This window comes from Bos javanicus, chromosome 24 (genome assembly GCF_032452875.1).
Source record: "Bos javanicus breed banteng chromosome 24, ARS-OSU_banteng_1.0, whole genome shotgun sequence".
NCBI lineage: Eukaryota > Metazoa > Chordata > Mammalia > Artiodactyla > Bovidae > Bos > Bos javanicus.
The window spans coordinates 58,399,372-58,421,457 of NC_083891.1; the positions used below are offsets into that span (position 1 = coordinate 58,399,372).

At 47.6% G+C, this 22,086-nt stretch overlaps 1 protein-coding gene across 1 annotated transcript in view; it reads right to left on the bottom strand.

Annotated features, from left to right (window-relative positions):
• The window catches only part of CCBE1 (collagen and calcium binding EGF domains 1), a 236,927-nt gene that overhangs the window by 68,292 nt on the left and 146,549 nt on the right, over positions 1-22,086 (bottom strand). The window lies entirely within an intron of this gene.

A 22,086-nucleotide genomic window follows, 5' to 3' on the forward strand; every position in this document is an offset into this window, starting at 1 on the left:
CCAGGGACAAAAGTAGACAGAGCCAATTTATCCTTGAAAGACAGAGGCTGGGATGGTGAGTGGTTAGCAACATGGAGGGAGAGCTGGGTTTCTGAGTTTCTAGAAAACCCGCTGAGCATGCAGGAAACCCCTGAAATCTTTCCTTGCCGAACTGAAGTTGACAAGCCCTCCCCTGCTTGACCCCTGATCATCTTACCCATGCCAACTCAACTTTCTCCTCCTTCTCTGAGAAGCCTTCTCTAAATTTACACCCACCATGAAGGGAGTTCCAGGTCCTCTGAAAACCCACATTCCCACTATCAAAAAGACCAGACCAAACCAACACAACAGTGGCTCTCAGTCCTGGCTACATGCTAGAATCCCCTAGAGAACTGTTTCTGAAAAACAAAACAAAACAAAAAGATGAAAAAATGCTTATGCCCAGGCTCAGTCTCTAAATAATTACATCTCTGGGGCTGGAGTCAGGGAATCAGCATTTTGAAACATCAGCCAGGATTCAGAACCAGGGATCTAAGGCCTTGAAACCTGAACGTGTCCTCTGTTTCCACCCAGATGGGAGCTCCTTGGGGCAAGGCCCTTAACACTGAGTCCAGGCCTTGCATGTCGATGGCACTCATTGATTGTACTGCATCCTCACCTGAAAATTCAACAAACCCTGGGCAGGATATGGGACAATTTTTGCCTTTTTTTTTGCGAGGTGAGAGTCATGTGTGTGTGTATTGTCCTGATTTGGGCAACCGGAGAATACAGATTCCAAAGAAAATAATTTCTCCCCATGTTAACATCCCAAGGGAGGAACAGGCTGTGTTGTTGGTTATCTCCTGCTTTCAATTAAGGAGCCTTCAGCCAGATTCCTTTGTGTGTCTCTGAGGCCCGAGCCTTGTAAATGGCACACTTTCAATTATTTATCTAAACAAAGGTGAGCCAGAGGGCAGTTCTGAACACTTGCCTGATGAACTTGAGCGCAACTCTGGGCCCTTGGAATTCCCAGGCTTACATGACCTTGGTTTTGTGGATCCAATTTCCTTGGGAAAAAAAAGAAAAGAAAAAAAAAAAATAGGAGGCCATAAATTCCATTGCAGAAATGAGCCACAGGGACGCCGGGCTTTGTGGCTGGTGGTGATCCTGTTGCTAGGCTGCTGAAATCAAACAGTCATAATTCACTAGTGAGGAGGCGGACTGCTGAATCCCTTCCAATCTTGCACTGTCTCCCCCATCAAAGGATGCATAACGTTCTATGTCACCAGTGAACAATAAACCCGCTCAAAAAGGAACACAGAACCAACAGCAATCTGCAAATATAAGCAGAGAAAAAGCCACCCTCTTGGAAGGGAGGACAGGCTTCTGTCTTGCTGTCAGCAAGACAAGTGCTCTCCTTGGGGATGGGTCTGTGCCTCTTCCCCGTAAGGACCAGCCTGTGGTGGGCAGATGGCCTAGCCAGCTGTGCCATGCCACGGGTACAGCTGACAGCCATCAGTGAGCAAAGGGAATGACTCCTATGGAAATCAAGTATGCTTCACTTACCGTCAGTGTCAGCTGCTGGGAAGGTGATTTGGTAATGATAAATCCACCAGACGTCAGGGCATCTGGGTCTTAAGAGCAGCAACAGCAACAGCAGCTATCGTAGGAGTACATATTATGAGCTGAATGCTCTGTACTATTGTAGGAGGCATTATCATTACCATACAAGGGTCCAGAGAGATTAAGCAATTTACTGGGTCACGCGACCCATAAGTGACAGGGCTGGAATCTGTACCCAGATCTGCCCAACTCAAAAGCCAGAGTTCCTAATCCTACTGTTACACAACCTTCCTAGTCCCAGGACAGACACTTAAAAATGTTTTGGGGACCCACCTCTCTTTCTCTATACTTGATCCAGACTACCTTAGTTCAGACCTTAAAATCTCTTAGCCTTATCATCTTTATAGCCTTTTAAATTCATCTTCCTGCCTCCAATCCACCCCTAAGTCCATCAAGTGCAAATATTGAAATATACACCTATTATCCTAAGTAATATGCTGAATCTCCAATACTTTGGCCACCTGATACAAAGAACTGACTCACTGGAAAAGACCCTGATGCTGGGAAAGATTGAAGGTGGGAGGAGAAGGGGAAAACAGAGGATGAGATGGTTAGATGGCATCACTGACTCAATGGGCATGAGTCTGAGTAAACTGCAGGAGTTGGTGATGGACAGGGAGGCCTGGAGTGCTGCAGTCCATGGGGTCGCAAAGAGTTGGATCCAACTGAGCGACTGAACTGAACTGAACCTAGGTAATACTGTCTCTTGGCTCCCACCGTCTCCAAGTCCGGTTCAGTTCTTCGCAAAGCACAGGTGGCCACACACCTTACCTTTTCGATCTTCCCCACCGTGACCTGGTCTCATCAAATGTCCATCTCAGAAGCTCCCTTCCCTAAAACATCCTGTCTCCTCCTTCCTCTCTCACTTCCTTACACGTTTGTCTTTCCACCGAGACCATGAGCTCCTAGAAAGAAGCTTATTTTGTTCATTCTTGTGATTCTCCCCAGATGTGGCAGAAAGCAGTGCTAATGTATGTTGCTCAGCTGACTCACTGATTGAAAGAACAGAATCTCAAGATCAGAAAAAAATTAGCAAAAATCACTGAGTTTTGATGACTCATTATACATGCGTGCAGTCTCAGTACAATCATTGTTGACAATTCCTCGAGTTTCACAGATTTTTACTTATCTCTGAAATAACTACAAGAAAGTTGTTTTTAAAAAATTAAATTCTAGGTTAAAACATGTTACCTTGCCATTTTAGTCTAGCTTTCTTCCACTCAGAAGTATTTTCATCACTAAAGGTTCACTATTAGCAGTGGTGTCTGATCCTAGAATGTCTAACCTTTTCCTTTCTTAGCCCAAGTAGAGTTTTTCTGACTGAGGATTCTGGTTTAATTCCTTGTTCACATAAAGAGCTGGTGCCTGAATTAAATTGACCAGCATACTGCTTTGGGTGTGTGTTAGGTGTATTAGACAGTTGCACTTTACATCTTGTGTTTCAGGGCTAGGCAGGCTCCGAGGAAATACACTCAAATGGAAACTTGCTAGAATGGACTGTCTTCCTGCATTCCCCACGTGAGCTGAATCTTAGCTAACCTCTGTCCACACGTCAAGATTTATCTCCATTTCCTCTTCTTTGATGCCGCACTGGCACTTCAAGCCAAACAGGAAGTGACACCCTCCTCACCCCAGTCAAGCTTTCACAGCACTTGCTCGCTGTGCCACTGCGACCCTGTTCATGGTGGCGTGGACTCTGCCGTGGGCGCGCCATCCCTACTGTATCAGGAAGGCACCACAGGGCTCTAGGTGGCCAACTCGCCCTCCCTGGACCTTCAATTTCTCATCACAAAATGAGGGAGCTAAGTTAAGTGGGTTACACAGCTTCGATGCATCCTTCCAGGTCTAAAAGCTTATGAAAAATGTCAGCTCTCTTAATCGTAGTTGAAAGCGCCCTAGATGGGTGGAAGGTGAGATGCTGAAGGACAGACCTTTGGGCCACATTCAAACTGTTAAGAGTTGAAAACCGTGATTTGGATGTTACGTCCTCTACATTTTCCAAAGGAGCGTGTGATGACACATTCAAACTAAACATGCAAGCCAGAGCTGGCCCAGCAGGGCAGGAGTTACCGTCACCAGGACCCATGGCACAGGCTGTGCTAACTATGCATCGGAACGCTCACCATGATAAAGCTGGCTTCTCACAATTACACACAAACTCCAAATGACACACACAGGAAAATCTACTTAACATTCCTTTCGATGTTCAATAAAGCATGATCCACCAGTGTGCATGCAAAACATAAATGCTTTATTAATCTTTTCCTAAAAGGCTGTGTCTTTAAAAAGAAATTATTTATTTTTAATTGAAAGATAATTGCTTTACAATATTGTATTGGTTTCTGCCATACTTCAACATGAATCAGCCATAGGTATACATATGTCCTGACATAATGCTTTAGATTAGACAAATATATATCTCCCAAAATGTGAAAAATAGATGCTCAAATTTTATTCCTCTGCAGATGAGCTTTAAATTGTAAGCAATTTGGTAGGGGAAAGAGACTGAGAGAACCAGCATTCTTCTTCCTAAATTACACAATTTCTTATCTTGTCAAATGATTTATAAAGACATGTTAAAATGAGAACAAAATAGCAGTCATTCAAGACAAAAGATAGATGCAGCAGAATTTAGGCTCCAGAGAGTTTCTATGGTTGAACACTATGTTTTAGGGCTAATTTCCTGGCCATTGAGCCCAAAGGGGGAGCTATGAGGAGTTAGTTCTGATACAGGTTTTTATAAGACGTAAGAAATTTACCAAGGAGACGGTCACTGGGTCCCAACTGGAAACAGAAGTCATGCTGGAATCAGGGTGATCCAAGCAGAGACAGGACTTGCCAACAAAGGTCCGGCTAGTCAAGGTTATGGTTTTTCCTGTGGTCATGTATGGATGTGAGAGTTGGACTGTGAAGAAGGCTGAGCGCCGAAGAATTGATGCTTTTGAACTGTGGTGTTGGAGAAGACTCTTGAGAGTCCCCTGGACTGCAAGGAGATCCAACCAGTCCATTCTGAAGAAGATCAGCCCTGGGATTTCTTTGGAAGGGATGATGCTAAAGCTGAAACTCCAGTGCTTTGGTCCCCTCATGCGAAGAGTTGACTCATTGGAAAAGACTCTGATGCTGGGAGGGATTGGGGGCAGGAGGAGAAGGGGATGACAGAGGATGAGATGGCTGGATGGCATCACCGACTTGATGGACATGGGTTTGAGTGAACTCTGGGAGTTGGTGATGGAGAGGGAGGCCTGGCGTGCTGCGATTCATGGGGTCACGAAGAGTCGGACACACTGAGTGAATCAACTGAAGGAGGGATTGTTCACGAAGGAGCTAAAGGACAAATGTGTGGGCAGGGTGCAAGGGCCCACGGCCAGCATGTTTTGCTCACCTGAACTTGACCACAGAGGAGGTGCTGCTGCCTGAGGTGGATTAGGTACCATCTCCCCTATCTTGAAAACTTGTGTCTGTCTAGCATGTGATGTCATTTCGGAATCTGCAAAGGACCAAAATGAATTCATACTAGACTAGGTCAGGACCTCAATCCAATAGGACCATCCATGTAAGAGAGAGAAAAGCAGAAAAGTTTACGTAAGAGACTCAGAGAAGACAAGCATTCAAGATGGAGGCAGAGATTGGAGTGATGTGCTTTTAAAGCAAGGAGTACCAAGGACTGTTAGAAGCTACGAGAAAGCATGGGATATTCTCCTTCAGGACTTGCAGGAAGAACCAACCCTGATTTCAGACTTCTGAACTGGAAGAGAATAAATCTGTTGCTTTAAACCAGTTAGCGTTATGGCAGCCCCCGGAAACTAACACATCCCCTCATCCCCTGAAAGGTTGAAAGTGGGGAGAGTGACTGAGCCCCAAGGGAGAAACCATGGAGCAGATCAGGTGAAGAGGAGCAGAGGCCTGCAGCCAAGGGCGGAGCCAACCAGAGGCAACCGTGCAGGCGGGAGACAGATAAATGCATGCCCCAGCCTGGGGCTCTTCTTCCTCCCTCGAATCTGCACGTGGGGGTCCCTGCTGGTCACCCCCACCTGGTCACCCACACCTGGTCACCACCAGCGGACGTTGGGGCCCTGCTGACACGGTCCACACAGACCAGCTCCCCGCGCAGACAGCAGGAGCTCAAAGACGGAGAGCCCATCCTGAAAAGGCAGGTGAAAGCGGCCAGTGCGAGCTGAAATCTCACGGTGATCACTCACGGGATGACAAAGCTGGAAATGGTCAACCCAAATCCTTCTTTCCTGTAAAGTGACTGTTACTTTCCCCAGAAAAAGACTCCAGTCTCTCTCCTGTGGCTTCAAGGTGGCTCAATGGTGAAGAATCCTCCTGCCAATCGAGGAGATGCGGGTTCGACCCTGGGTCTGGAAGATCCCCTGGAGAAGGAAATGGCTACCCACTCCAGTATGCTTGCCTGGGAAATCCCACAGACAGAGGAGCCTGGAGGGCTACAGTCCATGGGGTCAAAACGAGTCGGACACGACTAAGCAACTAAACAACAATAAAACTCCTGTACTGGGTCTTCTTCTCCTTCAAACCTCTTTAGCCAAGGAAGTAATGCTCAAAATTCTCCAAGCCAGGCTTCAACAATACATGAACCACGAGCTTCCAGATGTTCAAGCTGGTTTTAGAGAAGGCAGAGGAACCAGAGATCAAATTGTCAACATCCACTGGATCATGGAAAAAGCAAGAGAGTTCCAGAAAAACATCTATTTCTGCTTTATTGACTATGCCAAAGCCTTTGACTGTGTGGATCACAATAAACTGTGGAAAATTCTGAAAGAGATGGGAATATCAGACCACCTGACCTGCCTCTTGAGAAACCTATATGCAGGTCAGGAAGCAACAGTTAGAACTGGACATGGAACAACAGACTGGTTCCAAATAGGAAAAGGCGTTCATCAAGGCTGTATATTGTCACCCTGTTTATTTAACTTATATGCAGAGTACATCATGAGAAACACTGGACTGGAAGAAACACAAGCTGGAATCAAGACTGCCGGGAGAAATATCAATAACCTCAGATATGCAGATGACACCACCCTTATGGCAGAAAGTGAAGAGGAACTGAAAAGCCTCTTGGTGAAAGTGAAAGAGGAGAGTGAAAAAGTTGGCTTAAAGCTCAACATTCAGAAAACGAAGATCATGGCATCCAGTCCCATCACTTCATGGGAAATAGATGGGGAAACAGTGGAAACAGTGTCAGACTTTATTTTTGGGGGCTCCAAAATCACTGCAGATGGTGACTGCAGCCATGAAATTAAAAGACCCTTACTCCTTGGAAGCAAAGTTATGACCAACCTAGATAGCATATTGAAAAGCAGAGACATTACTTTGCCAACAAAGGTCTGTCTAGTCAAGGCTATGGTTTTTCCAGTGGTCACGTTTGGATGTGAGAGTTGGACTGTGAAGAAAGCTGAGCACCGAAGAATTGATGCTTTTGAACTGTGGTGTTGGAGAAGACTCCTGAGAGTCCCTTGGACTGCAAGGAGATCCAACCAGTCAATTCTAAAGGAGATAAGCCCTGGGTGTTCTTTGGAAGGAATGATGCTAAAGCTGAAACTCCAATATTTTGGCCACCTTGTGTGAAGAGTTGATTCATTGGAAAAGACTGATGCTGGGAGGGATTGGGGGCAGGAGGAAAAGGGGATGACAGAGGATGAGATGGCTGGATGGCATCACCGACTCGATGGACATGAGTTTGAGTGAACTCTGGGAGTTGGTGATGGACAGGGAAGCCTGGTGTGCTGCAATTCATAGGGTTGCAAAGAGTCGGACACGACTGAGCGACTGAACTGAACTATAACTCAAGATCTGTCTGGCCGCTTTGTGCTTTTCTTTCAGCTCCACACTCAGCCTTCCTCATGACCTTCAATGTAACTTACGACCCTGACATCCACCAACGTCTCCCTCCAGCTTGAGTCAGTTTCCATAGACCCTGGGAAAACTTCACAAGATTTCTCAGGAATGTCTGAAAAGGTCAAGCATGCCATCTTCTTTCCAAAACCAGCACTGTCTCTGAAATCTCCCACCTCACTTCTGTAAACTGTCTTGGCTTTCACTCTCCTGTTCATTCCCCTTCCCCAGACATCAAGGTCCTGTAGGTTTTCATATGGACACTGGGCTCCCAGTCACCCCGTCTCCGTTTCTACAGCTCCCTCACTGGCATCTGAGTCACATCCACCTTCACCCAGATAATGGCAAAGAAGCTCTGAGCTGATGTTCTCAACTCCAGCTTCCCAGGTCTTCAGTCTCACCATGGCCATGGCAATACTGTCGCCCTTCGCATGCTAAGCCTGAATCCTCCAGTGATCCTTTCTGTCCTCCCCTGGCGGATCCATAACCCTCTTCCTGGCTTCTGACAATCCTCACATTCCAACTTCATTCTCCTTTTCCAGCCTCATCTCCCATCATCGGTCAAGGAGAACCTTGGCGAGGCCAGGCTGCTGCCTCTGGGGTCCTGCCCCAACTCTGTGCTCAGGCCCAGCCCCTTTACCACCCACGAGCCCAGTTACCCACACTTTGTACGTCAGGATCTGCCACAAACCCAGTGCAACTGAAAGCATTTCTCAACAATCTCACAGTTCACACAGCCACATTTTCTATGCCATCATCAGTAAATACATGCCTCGTCACAGCCCTTTACATCTTTCCCTATCTCCTTATTTTTCAGATGAGCGTACAAGCTATGTGTTATGGCAGTTTGCATTTCTCTGGACTAAGGAAGACAGTATAGCACAGATTAAGTATTTGGGCTTTGGAGTCAGAACAGAGTTAAAATTTCAGCCCCTCCACAGGCTATCTGTGTGACCTTGAGAACTACTGACTTGCTCTCCTCCCCAAGCTTCGGTTTTCTCATTTTTGAAAAGGCAATCTGAAGCTTGCCTCAGTGTTATTACGAAGGCAACAATTGTTAACTTATGTAAAACAGCACAGGGCAGGCATAAAGTTAGGTTCTTAATAGCATAAATAATGAACGACCAAGTTGCATAATGCATACGAAAGGCCAATAGGTGACATCAGTTTTCACCAGATGCAGCTAGATACGCTCCCTGGCTGCCAGGTCCCCTCCTGAGGTCCCCAGTCCCATCTCCCTGTCTTGTCTAAGCACCAGCGTTTCCGTTCAGTCACGCTGGATCCGGGAACCAGCAGAAGCAAGCTTCTAGGTCACGATTATTCCAAACAACCAAAGGTGGGAGTCAGTGCCTCTGTGGATCCCAGGCTGCCCTGTATCCTCAATAAAACAGACTCTCTGAGAAGCTGACCACAGTGGGTGGCGACTGTCACGTTTTTTCCATATTTATCAACATTGATAGCTCCTTCCTGGGCACTGCTTAACAGTCAAAATCAAAGGCTAACTGAAAGGTTATCAATGTAAAGATGCAAACATGAATAAAAAATTATATGCATGTTTTACTAGATAGTAAAAAAAAAACCTTTCATGGTACTTTCTATACATTATTGGCTACTGTTTAATAGATAAAGGAAAATTCTGGCAATTCTATTCTGACATGCATTCACTGATGCATGATACATACTAAGAAAATGCTAACATTTTTATTCTGAATGTAATTAATGCAAGGGGAAAGACAAGGAAAAACAACAAAGAATTTGGTCCTTAACCAGAATCCCTCATGGACACACACTAAAAGCATGAGAGTTTTGGATACACTTGGAATCGAGCACATTTCTTAAGCTTGCAGAACACACCACACCAAAGAGGAACTTCAGAGCCTTATGGAAACAGTCCAGAATCATACAGGAGGGAATCAGGAAACAATTATTTCACGTGTGCTTTCTAATGACCTTCCTGAAATCCAGATGGTTTATTTGTTCTGAAAGTATTTTAGATAGGGCTGATTTATGGAATGTCATTATTAACGAGCTTGGTGAGAAACGGAATAATTGTTCCAGTGACCCAACGTGTTTGCAAAGCGATGGAACGGTTTGTTAGCTGCAAATTGCATTCCATTCCTGTTTGTGGTTGAGGACATGAATATGAAAACTTCATTAGCTGAACTTTGTCGTGGTTTGCTTGTAGTGTAGTTAAGGCAGCTTCCAAAGCAAGTTTTGTGTGTTTTGTTTTCTTACTATAAAGTTCAGGACTAATATTTTAAAAATTACTTGCTATCTTATGGCACAGTATGTTTCCTGGTTAAACCTGGCTTTGGAATTAGTTACAAACTTATCTTTAGGATAACAATTCTGAGGAAGCAAAATTATGATGCATAACAAAAGCATCTTAGTTGGAAGGTTCGCATCTTCAACCTAATGACAAGCTTCCTCCATATGTCAACCATCAAGGGCATAACTTTTGACAGTTGATAGACAGAAATCAACCAGCCTCTCCCCAGCTTGGCCAAACTCTTTGAGGTACTATTTGGAAACAGAAAAAAGGAAGTATCTCATAAAGCGAATCTGAGTCATCATAAAAAACAAACAAAAAGTGATGGAATGGCGACTGTCCTGGGGGAAGGCTGGGGAAGAGAGACTGCTTAAATTTCAGTGCCAAGAGAACTGGAAGCCAACAAGAAAAACACGTGAACCCAGATGTCGGGCCACAGGGATGCTGCGGGTTCAGGCTGTGATGGTCACCACGAGCCCACAGGCTTCCAACACCGGAAGGCCAGCCTGGAAGCACCCTCTTATCTGACGGTGAACAACAGGGGAACTTAGGGAGCAGTGGCTCTTGTCTCTCAGAGCGATGACCACCGAGTCTCCCTGCCAGGGGAATAACAGCCAAGGCGGGGGCCATTTGCCCTGCCTGGCTATGTGCATGAGTTCTGACAGAGGCAATATGGTGATCTATTTATTAGGATTTAATTATATTTCTTCATCTCTCTTTTAACCTTCCCCTTGTCTTTAGGTCCCAACTCTTATCAACCTCCGATCTCTCTGCTTTCTTTTCTTACTCCACATATGAGACTGTTTTCCTAGTAAGATAACCTTTTAAAAAGTGTCAATGGCTCCTCTGCTCAGACTCCCCCAGTGACATCCCACTGTACACAAAGAAACGATCAAGGGACTTCCCTCGTGGTCCAGTGGCTAAGACTTCAGGCTCCCAATGCAGGAGGCCCCGAGTTCGATCCCTGGTCAGGGAACTAGATCCCCCACGCCACGAATAAAAGATCCTGCATGCCACAGTGAAGACAGAAGAGCCCACGTGCTGCAAATAAGACCTGGCGCAGCCGAATAAATAAATGAAAAAACACAACATTCAAGCTCCCTTCAAGGGCCTATCGGGTCCTGTGGGGTCAAGTCCCTGGGTTCCCCTCCAAATGGGAGTCCTCCCTGGTGCCCAGCTCCAGGGGCCTGTCTCTGCCCCTCTCATCTCATAACCACGCCCATCACGCCTTGTGTTCTTCCTCTGACACATGAATGGCTGAAGTCCCGGCATTCTTACGTCGAGTATGAGTTAATTCTTAAAAGGAATGTTGCTCTATCTACAGACCCATCACAAACAATTTATAGACACACATGCTTACTGTGCAAATCTAGACAAGTGCCCATCATTCCTCCCCACCAAACCAGACCTCACCCCGACGTGTCTGCTGTTTCAAATTCTGCAGCCTCTGCTGTTGATGCCTGCAACACATGCGGAGTCACTTCAGTCATGTCCGACTCTTTGCAACTCCATGGACTGTAGCCCGCCAGGCTCCTCTGTCTGTGAAACTCTTCATGCGAGAACACTAGAGTGGGTAATCATTTCCTTCTCCAGAGGATTGTCCCAACCCAGGGATTGAACCTGGGTCTCCCGCATTGCAGGCAGATCCTTTACCGTCTGAGCCACCAGGGGATGACACTATTATATTTCATGGACTCTGATACACTGTCAACTGTAAGATGCGCCATTATTTCATGTAATAATTTTTAAGTTGTCAGTTGAACTCTGACTCAATGCTTTATCACTGAAATCCTTTTCCATTTACAAAAATACCTCTTTTAATCCTAATTAGACAGACTGTCATATAGTGATACGTGGATACACATAACAGAAAACAAGTGATTGGTTAAAGTGTTCTTAAAATGTCTTCACATATGGAATCTGTCTCTTGGAAATCACTCTTCTGAGAGTCAAATTCTGCACTTTACAACAAATTGTCCATTTTAAAAAGCATTTTGGTTGAAGGTGTCCAACTTCTAAAGACACTGAGCCTTTCGGAGCACTGGTGAGGCAGCGTTTTAAAGAACACGCCATAAAAGTTAGGAATAATTAGTACCAGCCCCGCAGCTGACTCTCTGAATATCTAGAGCCTGCTCTTGAAACTTCTGCTCTGGGAATAATTCCCTAAGACATCGGATTCACCACCACCCCACCAGCTTTTGGTTCTTAGGAGTTTAAAGTCAACTGTGAATAATGCTTTAGTGTGTTTTCAAGACTTTTCTCGAAGTAGCTGAAACTCTCGATGTCCACTTTGAGGCTGGCATGTTTGCCATTTATGCGCCTGTAGGTACTGGCAAGAGGCTTCCCTGATGGCGCAGATGGTAAAGAATCTGCCTGCGACGTGGGAGACCTGGGTTCAATCCCTGGGTTGGGCAGATCCCCTGGAGAAGGGAATGGCAACCCACTCCAGAATTCTTGCCTAGAGAGTTCCAAGGACACAGGAGCCTGGTGGGCTACAGTCCACAGGACTGCAAAAGCTGACATGGCTGAGCAACTAACATCACCACCAGCTGGCGACAAATACACTGTAACTGCTGCCTGGGTGTAGTGAACGAAAGACACACGCCGATTTCAGATACGTCAAAAATACACAGAAAAATAGGAATCTTAATCATGAACCAAATATTAAATATTATTGTATTCCAGTATAGAGAATGTGACCTTCTCACAGCTCCTGAATGACTCTCCATAGTTCAAAACACGTCCCTCCCACCATCAGTAGGCACTAGCCTTAAAGGGGCCCACCCATATGCCAGGCTAAGCCAATCACATCTGCTCCAGAGTTTTGACAGACAGAGCTTGATGGCGTCAGTTAGCTGTGGGAAACAGGGCACCGATGATCATCAATTGCCTTGAAAGCTGGGAAGCCGTGTGTGTGTGTGTGTGTGTGTGTGTGTGTGTGTTCACAAGAGTGAACAGGCACTCACTGACTCAGAAAAAAGTAGCTTTAGGCTTTGACTTTCCAGCTCTTGACCACGTGAGGCACAGGCATACTTCACTGTCTGTTCTTGGGTTTAGGTGGTCCCTCCGTATGAAAAAGCAGAGACATCACTTTGTCAACAAAGATCCGTGTAGTCAAGGCTATGGCTTCTCCAGTGGTCATGTATTGATGTGAGAGTTGGACTGTAAAAAAAGCTGAGCACCGAAGAATTGATGCTTTTGAACTGTGGTGTTGGAGAAGACTCTTGAGAGTCCCTTGGACTGCAAGGAGATCCAACCAGTCCATCCTAAAGGAGATCAGTCCTGGGTGTTCATTGGAAGGACTGATGCTGAAGCTGAAACTCCAATACTTTGGCCACCTCATGTGAAGAGCTGACTCATTGGAAAAGACCCTGATGCTGGCCAAGATTGAGGGCGGGGAGGAGAAGGGCATAAAAGAAGAGGCGACGGTTGAACGGCATCACTGACTTGATAAACATGAGTCTGAGTAAGCCCCAGGAATCGGTGAAGGACCGGGAAGCCTGGCGTGCTGCAGTGCATGGGGTCGCAGAGAGTCGGACACGACCGAGCGACTCAACAACACGATAGCCTCACAAGTAACCCCGTTTCCACTGGAGGTAGATTTTGGCTTCCAGCAACCAGAAGGGCTGCGATGGAGGAGCTGGGAACTCTGCCCTCAGAACGGGCAGCCGTGAGCAGCTGGGCATCTTTGTGGGGTTGTGGCCGCCCCGTGGGCTCCGCAGCCCGGTGGAGACCCCCTGTCTCGGGGCCTTCCCACAGTTCAGCTCATAGGAACTGCGTACCTTCTGCTGGGCGAGGTTCAGCTGGGCTGCCAATGAAGGGGCAAAAAGTCAGTGCCACTGAGAGGTGTGTCGGGGAGCAGGCGCACCCCATCCCGCGGGGCGGGGGAAGGTGAGGGGCGGAGCTTCGCTGCCCACTGGGCCCCTCCCCCCGAGACGGCTGGGGCCCCACACGGCTGTCCCAGGGCCCTCTGTGACGGAAGACTCGGAGATTTAACAGAGAGATGAGACTTCTGTCGTCAGAGAAGGAGTAGTTTCCTTGAAGCCCGGGGTGAGGGTGCTCGGTCTGTGGGACCGAAAGAGGCGGGTATGAGGGAGAGTCTGAGCGGGGGAAGGTCGGTCAGGAGGGGAGCAGAGACCTTCCCGTCGGACTCCCCAGGAAAGGCTGCGTCTTGGCTCCCGCTGAGCTCATTCGGAGACGGCCCGGCGGCCCTAACTGAAGCCACGACTTCCCGTCGCCGGGCAGGTGTGGAGCTGGCAGGACAGCAGGCGGCTCGAGGCTCCGCCAAGGACACGGCAGGGGCGGGCTGCGGGGGGACGAGCGTGGGCTCAGGGGGGACGAGCGTGGGGCTGCGGGGGGACGAGCGTGGGGCTGCGGAGAGACGAGCATGGGGCTCCTGGGGAGATGAGCATGGGGCTCCCGAGGGGACGAGCGTGGAGCTGCGGAGGGACGAGCGTGGGGCTCCCGGGGGGACGAGCGTTGGGCTCCCGGGGGGATGAGCGTGGGGCTCCCGGGGAGATGAGCGTGGGGCTCCCGGGGGGACGAGCGTGGGGCTCCCGGGGGGACGAGCGTGGGGCTCCCGGGGGGACGAGCGTGGGGCTCCCGGGGGGACGAGCGTGGGGCTCCCGGGGGGACGAGCGTGGGGCTCCCGGGGCTGTGGGGGGACGAGCGTGGGGCTCCTGGGGGATGAGCATGGAGCTCCCGGGGCTGCGGGGGGACGAGCGTGGGGCTCCTGGGGGATGAGCATGGAGCTCCCACGGGGATGAGCGTGGGGCTCCCGGGCTGCGGGGGCGGAAGAAAGCCCGAGGTCCTGGAGGGGACACAGATGACCCTGGCTGCCCCGCAAACTTGCGGACGCTCACCTAGGACGAGAGGAGGGGCCGTGTGATGTTTAGGTGATGGAGCTTCATCTCCAACTGAGCGCTGAAGGAAAGATAAGAAAACAGACTCAGACCAGAAACTCAGACTCGGGTCTGACTGCGTCTTCTGAGGTCCATACCGTTTCCTAGGAAGCAGGTGGAGGGCAGGCCCCTTCCTGCTCTGGGGCATGCTGTGCGCTGTGCCCAGGCCACCAGGGGCTGGCTGCTGAGGGGATGAGGGCTTGAGCGGCCCAGCTGCCCTCCATCAGACAGCAGCAGCTTGCAGTTTGTTGTTCTTCAGTTGCTCAGTTGTGTCCGACTCTTTTGAGACACCATGGACTGCAGCACACCAGGCTTCCCTGTCCTTCACCATCTCCAGGAGTTTGCTCAAACTCATGTGCATTGAGTCGGTGATGCCATCCAACCATCTCATCCTCTGTCATCCCCTTCTCCTCCTGCCTTCAATCTTTCCCAGCATCAGGGTCTTTTCCAATGAGTCAGTTCTTCCTATCAGGCGGCCCAAGTATTGGAGCTTCAGCTTCAGTCCTTCCAAGGAATATTCAGCGTTGATTTCCTGGTTTGATCTCCTTGCTGTCCAAGCAACTCTCAAGAAGAGTCCTCTCCAGCACCACAGTTCAAAAGCATCAATTCTTCGGTGTTAAGTCTTCTTCATGGTCCAACTCTCACATCCGTACATGACTACTGGAAAAACCATAGCTTTGACTATACGAACCTTTGTTGGCAAAGTGATGGTTCCGCTTTTTAATACACTGTGTAGTTTTGTCACAGCTTTTCTTCCAAGGAGCAAGCGTCTGTCTTTTAATTTCGTGGCTGCTGTCACCCTAGTAATCCTAACAAAAACAGCAGTACGACCACCACCTGGCAGGGGGGTCATTGCTTCGTTATTCTTTTTAAGGAACTTTCATTCATACCACCCTGCTTGTCTCTCCCAAATTCGCAAGCTCAGTAAGCTCTGCAAGGGAGGAGACCACTTCTGAATATTTTACAGCCCCATCAGTCTTCTGTGAAGTAGTGCGGTACACAGTGGCACTTAATAAGTGCTGATTACCTTGCCTGGACTCTTGGGAGCTCCCCTGACTTGGCTCCTCCGTCAACACACGGCCCTCCCAGTGAGTGGCTGAGGGGGCCGGTCCCTCTGCTTTGATCTGGCGCTTTGTTTTCCCAGAGCTCAGCCCTTGGTGCAGCCAAGACCACAACCTCTGGGCTTGTCCGACTTGGAAAAGCACGAACGACATTTGCAGCTGGCTCAGACCCTGAGACTGAAGCCTTGTGCGTGTAAGGGTAGCTTCTGGCAGGGTTTTTGTTTGCTATGGAATACAGACTTCCCTGGGGAAATTCAGGCATGTTTTCTTCTTTTTTCCCCCTTTTCTTAAAAAAATAAAATAAAAGGGCTGCAGCCTTAATCTAAGTGGCATCTGCTGACTTTAAAGCACACACACACTTAATCCTTACCCCGGAGCACTCTTGACCAGGACACAGAAAGCCTTTTGGTTTCAATCATCAAAACACAAGGGGAAAGTCATCCATTTTAGCAGATACACTTTAGGCCATTTTGGCCACAGTTCCTTAGATTTTTCAGTGGCCCTTGATAAATCTCATTCCAATTTCTGACCCTCCTGATTCGAACTCAACTGTCCTTATAGAGGAACCTGAAATTATAATAATCAGAGACCAGGTTCTCATGCATATGGTTTTACTTTTATGTTTGCAAAGTTGAGAAACAGGAAGTTCTGGTATCTACCTTTTAAATTCATGCGCACTGTAGCTTTCTCCAAAGATGGTACAAAGTAAAGTGATCTATGAACAAGGATGAAAGTGAGAGGGCAAGAGAAAAGGGTGGGAAGGTAAAGAGGAACTAGAACGAAGCCCCCAGCAGAGCACGGTCAGTCCTCCCAGCCCGCCTGCTGGACAGGATGAGTCACGAAACAGGTTCTGAAGTTTTCTGCACTCGTGTTTTAGTTACAAAAATAACAGCTATGTTTTATTTAAAGACCAACTGTTCAAGAATCACTACAATAGAGCTCAGTATTAAAATCTGTGCTCAGTCATGTCCAGCTCTTTGTGACCCCCTGGACTGTAGCTCGTCAGGCTCCTCTCTCCATGGGATTCTCTAGGCAAGGATACTGGAGTAGGTTGCCATTTCCTTCTCCAGGGGAATCTTCCCAACCCAGGATCGAACCCGCATCTCTTACATCTCCTGCACTGGCAGGCTGGTTCCTTTTACTACTGTGCCACCTGCCATTCCCTTCTTCAGGGGATCTTCCTGACCCAGGGATCAAACCCAAGTCTCCCAGATTTCGGGCAGATTCTTTTACCATCTGAGCCACCAGGGAAGCCCACAATTAAAATAGTAACTACTTATTAAGCACTGACTGCACGCCAGGGATGGTGCTAAACACTTTCTCTGCAAACAAGAGTGGCTGCTTCTCCCAAGAAGGGCCTTGAACTACAATTTCCCATAAATGGTCTCATCTCCAAAATCAGGTGATTACGATTCTCCTTAGATCTTTCCTAAGCCACTCTGCTCCAAATTTCTAAGATCAGCAACTCATGGGGTTCTAATTCTATCTCTGAACAGTCTGTCTGCATCATCAATACAGACCCTCCTACAAGCCTATCTAGGACACAATTTCAGGTTAGAAGGCCAAAGTAATTTTTGAAAATTAATTCACCTTTGATAGAAATTACTAGTAAGAAAAATGATGCTTTGGGAAAACCACCGTCACCTTAAAAACTGAGCTAGCTCTAGGTTGCTTTCTCTCTAGTCCTTGTAAAATCACTCCGGAGGGAGGCAGAAGGAAAGTGGCTGAGGTATCAGGCTGCCCAAATTCAAATCCTGTCTCTGCTGTGTCTTGGACAAGCTAATCTCTCTGAGCCTCAGTTTTCTCACCTGCAAAACGGGCACAACAGGAAGATTGACTTTATAAGCTTTGAGGGGATGTTGGGGGGATAATGCAAGTCACATGAAAGTATGGCACTTGCCTTACCGTGGTGCTAAAGACACATTCGTGTTTTTTTTTTTTTTACATGCGTGTTTTTATCTCCTAATTAACTTTGCAGAGCACAACTGTGCTCATACAAAGAAGCCATGTTATTGAAGAAAGGGACCAAGGACAAAGATTTCCCTCTAATTTCTCTTTCTGGTTAGGAATGCAAATATCTCTAACTCTTCATTAAGACTGAGGAGTGAGAAAGAGCCAGTGAAAATGAGAAGGGCCAGCATGCATGTCAAGTGGCCGATCGCAGCGGTCAATGTTTGTTGTTGCAACGGTACCTCGTGGGTGCCTGCGAGTCATTAACATTCCACTGATAGCGGCTAAAACGATCTGTGCTGAAAAGGAAAGTTGCGGAGGGGGTCGCCAGGGTTTATCTTTGTTTATCCTCCTGTGATGACTCAGCTTCAGGGTCTGTTTCTCCTCTTGGGAGATGATATGGCTCCTTGCCAGAGACCTTCCTGGCTGGGCTAACCAAATTTCTGTTTAATTGGCTTCCACGCTGTGACCTGGTCCCTTAGACTCCAGATGCTTGCTTCAGAGTCCAGCCTCAGTCCCCATGGCCAGGGTCACAGTGCAATCGGTAAAAGTGGATGATAACATGCCAAGTGGCTGCCAGAACATCATAGCAAATGCTAAGAAAGTACGGGAACGTCCGTGATGGCTACCCACGCCACTGTGTGCCGGGATAGAGTCTTTGTCCGAACTCAACCACTTCCCAAGTGTTTCCTTTAGAAAACCATCTTTCCTAACAATATCTCATATATGAGGTCACCTTGAAATAAACCAAATACTGATTAAACTTCCTACTTCCAGCCAGATCACGTGAATACCACATTTTTGCCTGGTATTTTTACCGATACCTAAAATTTGAACCTCATGAACAGAAACGTCTAAACCAAGAATTTCTCATTTTCCCCATGGCAGATAGGACAAGTCACTGGAGATGGAGATCTCACATTATACTAGTCATGCAACATTTAAGCTTCTATTTCTTCATTTCTGCAAGAAGGGGAATAGGTGAGATGGCTAAAGCCCTTTTGAGCAGAGGATGCTGACAGAACAGGGCATCTGAGTGAACTGTATCACTGTGGATTAACTCGTCGGTTCCCTTAATCAAGCTGTTCTTTTCACACTGTTGTTGACTAAGGTCGAGGAATCCTGGACATATGGCATTCTTGGAATATTCAGTTTGGCTCCCTCGGGGGCAAGGTTCCTTTTGTTAGGGCAGGAGGAATTTTCCCCTGTTTTTAATGTGTGTTCTTCTAGTCAAGGCTATGGTTTTTCCAGTGGTCATGTATGGATGTGAGAGCTGGACTATAAAGAAGGCTGAGCACTGAAGAATTGATGCTTTTGAACTGTGGTGTTGGAGAAGACTCTTGAGAGTCCCTTGGACTGCAAGGAGAGCCAAGCAGTCCATCCCAAAGGAAATCAATCCTGAATATTCATTGGAAGGACTGATGCCCCAATACTTTGGCCACCTGATGCAAATAACTGACTCATTAGAAAAGACCCCGATGCTGGGAAAGATTGAGGGTGGGAGGAGAAGGGGACAACAGAGGATGAGATGGTTGGATGGCATCACCAACTCAACGGATATGAGTTTGAGTAAACTGTGGGAGTTGGTGATGGACAGGGAGGCCTGGTGTGCTGCAGTCTATGGGGCCACAAAGAGTCGGACACAACTGAGCAACTGAACTGAACTGAATGTGTGTTCATAATGACTAGCTATTTTGACTTTGCCTCAGTGGCTTCCTGGTGGCTCAGATGTTAAAGAATCTGCCTGCAAAGAAGGAGACCTAGATTTGATTCCTGGGTCAGGAAGATCCCCTGGAGAAGGGAATGGCTATCCACTCCAGTATTCCTGCCTGGAGAATTCCATAGACAGAGGAGCCTGGTGGGCTATAGTCCATGGGGTTGCTAAGAATCAGATACAACTGAGTGACTAACACTTTCACTTTCAGGTAAGAAGTCACTTGTTCACTTATAAAGGATATTGTGCCATGGAGGCACTACATAGCCCTACATAACCCTAAACTAAAGCTTACTGCTTATGCTGTATGTGCACCATTATCTTATTTTTGATCCATCAAGTATCATCAGACCCCAAAGCCCCGGGTCATGTGGAATCCTCATTTTAAGATAAGTGTGTGTGCACTGATTAAGCGAGACCATCTGATAAGTTCTGTTCTCTCTTCCTAAAGTCCTTTATAAGCTGCACTTACAAATAGATGCTCCTAACAGCAATCAAGCAAAGAAATGAGCTCTCTGGGCGCTTAGTTTTTCTACCTCACCATGAGCCATTTAACTAGCAGGGGGTTAGAGCCATAGCCACAGAGTTTTGAAAAGATAATAAACACTCTCTTGACCACATAACACATGTGATCAAAGAGATGAGGGCATTTCAAAGATTAAAATGGATGCAGGACCACTCAGCACATTCAAGACTGTTGGTTGGCAGGGAACCAGCACCGCCCACGACACTGTCCGTGGTTCTGAACCCAGCAGGGCACTTCTCTGGGAAGTTGGGGTGGAGGACACTTGCACCCTTGTTGCCTGACGTGTGGTCAGCCTTGTGAGAAAGGAGATGATGTTCTGTGGGTCTGGCCATAAAACAGGAGGATCAAAGGAGTGCTGGGACCCCGGTGGTGATTTGACATTTTTCTGAAGATACACTCGTGCGTGTCCAGTCACTCTTTGTGACCCCATGGACTGTGACCAGCCAGGCTCCTCTGTCCATGGGACTTTCCAGGCAACACTGGAATGAGTTGCCATTTCCTCCTCCAGGGGATATTCCTGACCCAAGGATCAAACCAGCACCTTCTGCATGGGCAGGCAGATTCTTTATCACTGAGGCATCTGGGAAGCCCAGAAGACACACTCATGGCAGCTCTAAAACAAGAAACGAACGACAACCAATTCTTCAGGCTTCCCCTCAGGGGCTTTCTCAGACCTTGGCTGGATGGGAGTCACTAATCAATAAAACAACAACATCCAACCCATTTAGTCTCAGAGGTTAAAGCGTCTGCCTGCAATGCAGGAGACCTGGGTTTGATCCCTGGGTCAGGAAGCTCCCCTGGAGAAGGAAATGGCAACCCCCTCCAGTATTCTTGCCTGGAGAATCCCATGGATGGAGGAGCCTGGAGGGCTACAGTCCACAGGGTCGAAAAGAGCTGGACACAACTGAGCAAGCGACTTAATGTTTCAGTCACTGCTCATCTCTCTCACTTGCAAATATGTATGTATACATGCATACACAAATGGGTGTATCTGTTTGTTTATATACACAGAAACACAAATATGTGAATATGTGTATTTATATATACACACATGTACACAAATATGTGCTTACATATGTATATAGACACACACACATCTGTGTTAAGAACTTAAGAGTTTTTAATGTCTATTCCTTCCTTGACATGAGTAAGTTACCTTCTTGGAGAATTAGATTTCAAAATATAGAGATACCTTTAAAAAGATTCTTTCTGCAGAACCATCACCAGGTCTCTGGTGGGAATCTTCTGAAGTTCCTTCCTTGGCGTGCTTTCGTATTTGAGAGAATATGTTCACATGTCACTGGAGAAGGAAATGGCAACCCACTCCAGTGTTCTTGCCTGGAGAATCCCAGGGACGGGGGAGCCTGGTGGGCTGCTGCCTACGGGGTCGCACAGAGTCGGACACGAATGAAGCGACTTAGCAGCAGCAGTTCAAACGTCACACCGGCCGGGAGGAAGACAAGGAATCCACGAATTATCAGCAGGTCAAAATCTGGAGGGGGCAGGCACGCTAACGGTGCCTCAGTGCCCAGCTAGCCGAGTCCCACAAATTCAGAGTAGGAAAACGAACTGCGCTCCGAGCTGCCGACAGGCTGGGATCCGAGAGCGGCGCGCGGAGTCCCACCGGGAGTCCCTCGGCCCCTCTGTGCGTTTAGCTGCTTCTGTGGTTCCCACCCAGTAGCAGGCACAGTATTCCGAGAGCGCTTATGCACATTTTGCTGAAAGGTCATGATTAAAAAAAACCATCCATTCACAAAACAATTATAAACAACTCTCCATCACATGTTTGCTCTGGGTCTTCCCTGTGTGGCCCTCATGCTCACTTGAAAAAAAAAAAAAATCTTTAATCGAAGGATAACTGCTTTACAACATTGGTTTCACTTCTGCCAAACATCAACATGAATCAGCCATAGGTTGACCTGTGTCCCCGCCTCTGGAGCCTCCCCCCACCTCCCTCCCCACCCTAGCCCTCTGGGTTGTTACAGAGCTCCGGTTTGAGCTTCCCGAGTCACACAGCAAGTTCCCTTGGCTGTCTATTTCACACATGGTAACGTGCGTTTCCATGCTTCTCTCTCTGTTCCTCTCACCCTCTCCTTCCTCCCCACCCTGCCTATGTCCATAAGTCTGTTCTCTATACCTGTGTCTCTCATTCAAGGCCTGTATGTTAAAACTTGCCTGTTTGCTGATCATGTGTGGACCAGGAGGAGGTCACCTCCCCTCAGACAGCACAG